Source organism: Ornithodoros turicata, unplaced genomic scaffold, assembly GCF_037126465.1.
Source record: "Ornithodoros turicata isolate Travis unplaced genomic scaffold, ASM3712646v1 Chromosome13, whole genome shotgun sequence".
In the NCBI taxonomy this organism is placed as follows: Eukaryota; Metazoa; Arthropoda; class Arachnida; order Ixodida; family Argasidae; genus Ornithodoros; species Ornithodoros turicata.
Window position 1 is genome coordinate 446119 of NW_026999307.1, and position 6575 is coordinate 452693.

Here is a 6575-nt window from a genome sequence, read left to right on the forward strand (position 1 = left end):
CGTGTGATGCGGGTAATTGGTCCCCATAGGGAACTTGAAAAAGGGTAAATTTTTTGGAAAGGGCAGCTGAGGGAGCTTCGTCTGCCGATTCGCTGCCAAGTATCCCAACGTGAGTTGGTACCGAGCAGAATTTTAAACGGAGGCCCTTATTAATACCTCTACTAGTCATGGATTGCGCCCGCTGCACAAGGGTTCTGTTTTCTGTTTGTATTTCACATATTGCGTGTATGGAGCTCAGAGAGTCTGTGTATATGATAGATAAATTTATTCGTCTTTCTAAAATGTAATTGAGCGCTAGGATGATCCCATAGACCTCTGCAGTGAAGATTGATGCAATATCTCTCATGCGATGGGACCTTGCACAAGTAGGAGAAACCATGGCGCATGACTTTCCTCTGGCTGATCTTGATTCATACGTATATATTTAACTGTGCTTCCCAAAACTTTCATTGGGATGTTCAAATTCCTGTTGTAGTACAGGAGTAGAAGTGCCATGTTTGTTATAGAACTGTACTTTGGATGGGGTTCCCACGGAGGAATCGTGTCACATGACTCTGCTATCAAGGAACTATAAGAGCTGAAATCATAAAACATCTCGTGCAGTTCCCATACTAAAGGGAGGAATGACTGTGGGTCCATTGGTCAAGAGCTCTTTAATCCGTGTGTCCTTCACAAAGCAGAGTACAGCATAGTGCGGGTAGCTTCATATATTTACGCATACGGCACTCCAAGATACATTTGTGCACTGGTACTTTGTGCACTGATACTTTGTACACTGCAGCAGCACTTGAAGCCGTCGAGTTGTGTCGGTCTCTCCGTCTACATCCACGTCTCGGAAAGAAACAGAAGTGATGTCTTACAGAGGACATAGTAGTGTGCAACGTCTTCTGCGTGGAGCTGTACGCGGCGTACATTTAGGACTGCGAGTGTCAACGAGTGGGGCTTGTCTAGTTGTTCCACGCACTGCGTACTGATTGTGCCTGGACGGTGCTTTTGCAGTCGATGAAATTTTTCCGCCAAAGTTCTGTTGATATTCGCCTTTCCGTGACAGAAGTTTAAGTAACTGCCAGCACACTCAACTATCTCACTTTCCATAGATAGCAGTTTTAAACTGGCGGGATTCTCCTCCTTACTCCCAGCGCTGAGCGCACATGCGATAAGCGTTTTGTGCGGACATGCGAATGCCGACGACGCCGACGCGATCTCGGGAAAATCTCCACTGTACAGTTGCCGCTGTAAAAGGAGGGCGTGCACTACTCGGTTGATTTGACTGGGCAGTAAACGTTACGCTTATTTTTTGGATGGTGTGACCCGCGTTCTTGTTTGGTTTCTTTTGCACAGCAACTCGCTCCTTGTCAGATATATTGGGGAGTGGGGGATCAACTGTAGCCTTTTTTTGTGCTTGGGGCTTCCTGCTCACAAAGGAGCTCTCAGAGCAGAGAGTCTTGTGATCACACTCCATGGAGGTCGTCTCCGTGGACTGTGATTACAGAAGTGGCGTTGGTTATAATGACGCCACGTAAGTGCGGGGGTTGGAGGTGGACCATCACCGACTTGCAGTGGCGTAGCGTGGGGTGGGGGTGGGGGGGCGTTGGGGCGCTCGCCCGGGGCGCAACAGTTTTCGGGGGCACAAATTATCAAAGAGAGAAAAGAAGTCAGAAAATGCAGTCAAACTGTTTATCACTTGAAAAGTTATTTTCTTTTTTCTTTTTTACGTTGGGCGTTGTTGGAGCGATCTTCTGGGCGCCTCAAAGTCGCAGGTCACACGCCGTCCTTCGTCTCGGGGGTTCTTCATGGGGTTGCCCCCGTATTCCTAACCAACCCTGAGGGCTCCCTATGTAAGCGCCAGCCCTGATGGAGGAGAATTCCACTTCCCAAAGCGCCGGTATTCCTAAGGCGCACACTAAGGGCGCGCGCCAGCCAAGTGGATTCACGAGCTTTTATTGCAATAGTAAAGCGAAATAATATATTCAATAAAGAAGAAAAACAGGTTGCAGAATATATAAACCTGAAGTAAAGAAAACCTCGAATAAAGAAACAACACTTCGAATGAGTCACACAATGGAAAGTATCTGGTTGCGTTTCTTTCTCGTCATGAGTTCGCATTCACACACTGTCGATATCGAATATCAGTACGTTCATCCCATTTATTAGGCCCGCTGTCACGTCGAATTTGTAACAGGTTTTCTCCTCTGTCAGCCTCTTCGTATGGAGCAGTCCTATGATAGATGGTGTGGAAAGCTTGTTCCGTTGTTCTGTTTTCATTAGACTGACTGCGGAAAGGTTCTTTCCATGTACGCACTTCAGTGCGACAAGCACAGGAGGCAGCTCACGAATTTTTCTAATATGGGAAACATAAGCTCGTCCGTGCTTGCTTTTATCTTCGATACGTGCCCCCAGGAGGTTTGTACACCGGCTGTTTGGTCCACGTGGACGGTGGTTTTTCGGAGGACCCTCCATTCCATATCCAAAGCCTGCAGACCCTGTAGTGCTACAATGTTCGAGAAATCAGCTGCAGCAGGTGCAATGGTCGTTACTTGACCTTCTAGTACTCCCCAAGGACCGAGTACGTCGATGTGCTTCAGCATGGGGCTTTCAACTGAGAAGCGCTTGAACATTTGCACTGCACTCTCAACCTAAAAATCTAGGCACCGGAGGCGGAAGTTAGTCACTTGCCGAGTGGAAAGTTCGTGATATTCTTTCAACAAAGTAGTTTCCACAATGGCTCCAACGTACATCTTTTCAAGGTTCACAGGGGTCATGGGGTCTCTATACTAAACGCGCTCCGACAGGTGTAGTTTTCGATTATGCTGGGTTGATGTACCACTCCAAGAATGTGTTACACGCTGGCGACACTGTCCTGTACAGAGCATGGATTTGCGGTGCTTCAGACTGCATTTGCCGGTTGAGACTTTCAAAGATGTCGAGCACAAATTCTAGAAACTGGAGGTAAAGTTTCGTGCACGGATCTCGTAGTTGTGCCAGAATTCTTTCGGCAGCCACTACGCGGTCACTGCGTACAGCTTCTGTAAAAATATGTCCTCAACGGATCATATCCTTTCATGATCCGAACGCAGACTTCAGCAACACTGTTACGCAACTCATTTCTACGCCTTGACGAGCTGCAAACGAGTGATGTGTTGTGCATGCTGCGTACAATACACGTCTTCCATCGTCGTCCTTGCTATCCTCCATCAGTGAATGCGTGGTTCCCTCAGTTTCATCTGCACTCCATGTCTGGGGGGAGGTGGAGTGATGCGGTGTATAATTGGCAACAATGAAGATGAACACACGCCCCTCAGTTCCATTGGCGCCGATTTCGGAGTGCGGTCACATCCATCTGCCCCTGCGTGACCATCATTGCTGACTGATAGATCTTCTCCACAACTGTTTATATGCACTTACAGCCCTTTTGAATTCCTGTTTTCATCTGTCACTATGTGTAATTTTACTATCGTGAACATTATAAGAGGGAACAAAGAGCGAATGATAGGGAACTACCCAATTGCAAAAACTTGCTCGGGCCGACCTCGGCCTTAAGTACCTGGCCAAGTAGGCCAAGCTCTGCCCGAGCTTGGTGACCATGGTTGGGCCAGGCGTGGGGATTGACACTGACCTAAGACTCGGTCACCATTCTTGGCCCAATTTCACTGGCCAATCTGGCCAATACCGGGCCATGTGTGGCCCTCTTCTAGCCCAGCGTGCAATTATGTTTGGCCTTGACAAGGCTGGATAGGTTGGCTGTCATCAATTAAGGACGGCTGCCGTGGTAATCTGCGCCTGTTAACCCCTCCCTTATTGCTCAAGGCAATTACTGCATATATACTACATGCCAACGCAACCACATTGTAACGTCTGTGAATAATTGAAATACAAAACAAATTCTGAATGTTCAGTGTGGACGCTTTATTATCAGAAATGATACACATGCGGGTTCGTGTCCCATACACTCGGGGGAAAACAGGTGTCACATGACATTGCATACATGACTAGAATTATGGTTTTCTGTCAACATAAAATTATTGTAAGAATAACATGACCCAGTATGCAGGGTGTTCCTCTTGTACATAAGTATAGTGCTCGTGCTTGTCCTTATTCAGATGTCTGCTCGTCCCTTGCTGCGCGGCGCTTGTTGCTACGGCCTCCTTCCCCGTCTTGTGCTCCGCACAGCCACCGCTGTCCAACTTTCCTAGTCGTGTGCATGGATGAGCCATCAGGATAATGTGCTCTCAGGCACGCTGGGAAAGAGAAAAATAAATGCAGCGTGAAAGAACCCAGCTGAAGTGTGGAAATCCACTTTCACTTTTAGATAACATGCTGCCATGAGCATATATAACAACTCAACGCTGCATTGCAATGTGATGATACCAGATACCCAGAGGCCCAGTATACAGGGTGCTTCACGGAAGACTGACCAGAATTTTTATAAGAAACCTATGAGAGCAGCATCAATGCTGTTTTTGTAGTTGAGTTCAACGGCGAGGCAGACATCCTCTCGAAGGTGTGCAACTACGAGATGACTAATTAACTAAAATTCATTAATTACTTTTTAATTAGGGGATTTCGGACAAAAGCGAGATGGCAGATTGAGAGACTATCCTAGTTGCAAGCTACTTCACGTGAGTGAGACCGGCGAAAACAGTATTTTGAACACAGTAAGCACTAGCATAGTTGCTCCTGAGCTTCATGAATTCGAATGAGTCCTTGGCAAATGAGCTACTTACAGAGAAGGAGGTCATTGATGTGGCACAGGTCAGCAAATGCCCTCTTGGTCCCTTTCCAACCTCTCCAGCTAAACTGGTGCTCTCCAGCGCTGCTCTGCGCTGCTGCGCTGCTCTCCAGCTAAACTGGAGAGCAGCGGATTTTGTCAAGAAGGAGCGTAATAACGTTATCACTATGTCTTGAGGATCTGTCCCACCAAATTTTGAGGAATAGTCAACCTGCATAATAATGCAACAAGTTCAAGGACAGCAGAGGGATAGCATAAACAGTGGTAACGTACGAGCTTCTCTATGTTTCCCTCAGCTGAGCTGTCTTCGAATGACATCACACCAGACACGTCAGTTGCAGGCAGTGTAGGGCAGTCTTCCGGCAGCCTAATAAATCTTTGAGGTTTAGCTGATGAAAGCAGTCTCCTTAGGCTCTGTAGCTCGTTTAGTATATAGCCATTTGGTTGCTGAGTGCCTTCTTTTCAAAAGCTAGGTTTAAAGTAAAACGTTGAAAAGTGAACGTACAAGCTTCAATGTGAAACGAAGTAGAATGAAATGAAGAGGAGTTGAGTCAGTTACTTCGCAAGTATGTTACAAATAACCATGATAGATAAGAGAACCAAAAGTTACGTATAGTGCGACAAACTGTAACAGTGGACATTAAAACAAACTGGAATTCGCAATCTACCAGCCTTAGGATTCTACAGTGCACTCGGTGAGAAAGACAGAGAAGAGGGGAAAATGGAGGAGGGTCATAATAACGTTGTGTATCAGAAAATTGTTTGCTTCCATGCACTTTCCTTTTTTATGTCTTACCTGAAAATCGTGCAGAGAGGCTTGTCTCGTCATCTTTCGCATATGTCCTTGCAACTTCTAATGAAAAAATATGGGAATACATATCTTATCTTCAAAAGCACAAATAATATCTTCCTGATGGAACAAAATACATGATAAATTGATCTGCACCAGGTTTCTACTCATAAGCAGAAAAACAGTTGTTGTGGAATGGATATAAATACCTAGCACTGAGGTGGAACTATGCAGTTACCCGAGCTTTTAAAGAAGGTGTGCTTACCTTTTCTGACCAGCTGAGGGTGTCTTCTTTCAGCCACATCCTGGCGGGTGCTGCAGGTTGCTGCACCGGGCTGGTACAGCGGGTTTGGCACCTATGCTATGTTGCGCGACACAGCTGAGATTTTCTTTCCTGTATCAAAATGCACATCCTTACAAAAGGTTGTAAAATAATGCGATTCAACGACATGTAGTATCCGCACACGTGTGGTGTACATCGTGGTGGAAAATCTGTGGCAAATATTTTGTGGCTGCAATTTGCATCAACCTACCTTAATAACTAAAGTTAACAGTGTGTAGGTACTAATTAGCTTAGCTTTCCTGTATGAAATTAACGCAGCAAAATTGTGTGCGATGAATTTTGATGCTCATTCCATAGTTCAGAAACCATCAGCACCGCTTGTGGTCTGAATGGTTCAGCTCCCAAACTCCCTGCAAACGATGCAAAAATGAGACAATAAAGACCTCTGCAGCAGTGCAGTTGGTACGCAATCCCCCTTCGACAGCGTCATGCTATGTGGTAGGCGGACAGCAACCATCTTAGTGAGAGCGACAAAATGTTATACGATCAATTTTATGTGTACACACCATCCACGGAAAGCAGCTGCTGAAAATTTCATCCTTCCATATACCTGTCCTCCAGAGAGGAAGTCTGTACTTCGTGCGCACATGAAGAACCATCCCTTCTGTAACTTAGGTATCATATGGAGGAGATTTGGGGAACAAATAATTTGATGTATGATCTCCAATGAACATTTCTATGATACGGAATGGTCAAGAATTATTGTCTTCTAT

At 45.9% G+C, this 6575-nt stretch overlaps 1 long non-coding RNA gene across 1 annotated transcript; it reads right to left on the reverse strand.

Annotated features, from left to right (window-relative positions):
• Positions 1 to 5055: 5055 nt before the first annotated feature.
• Positions 5056 to 5918, reverse strand: LOC135372112 (uncharacterized). Its single transcript, XR_010415831.1, has 3 exons — positions 5785 to 5918; positions 5526 to 5582; positions 5056 to 5198 (listed from the first exon to the last, which is right to left on the reverse strand). It is a non-coding gene; the product is annotated as an uncharacterized LOC135372112 (long non-coding RNA).
• Positions 5919 to 6575: the final 657 nt, after the last annotated feature.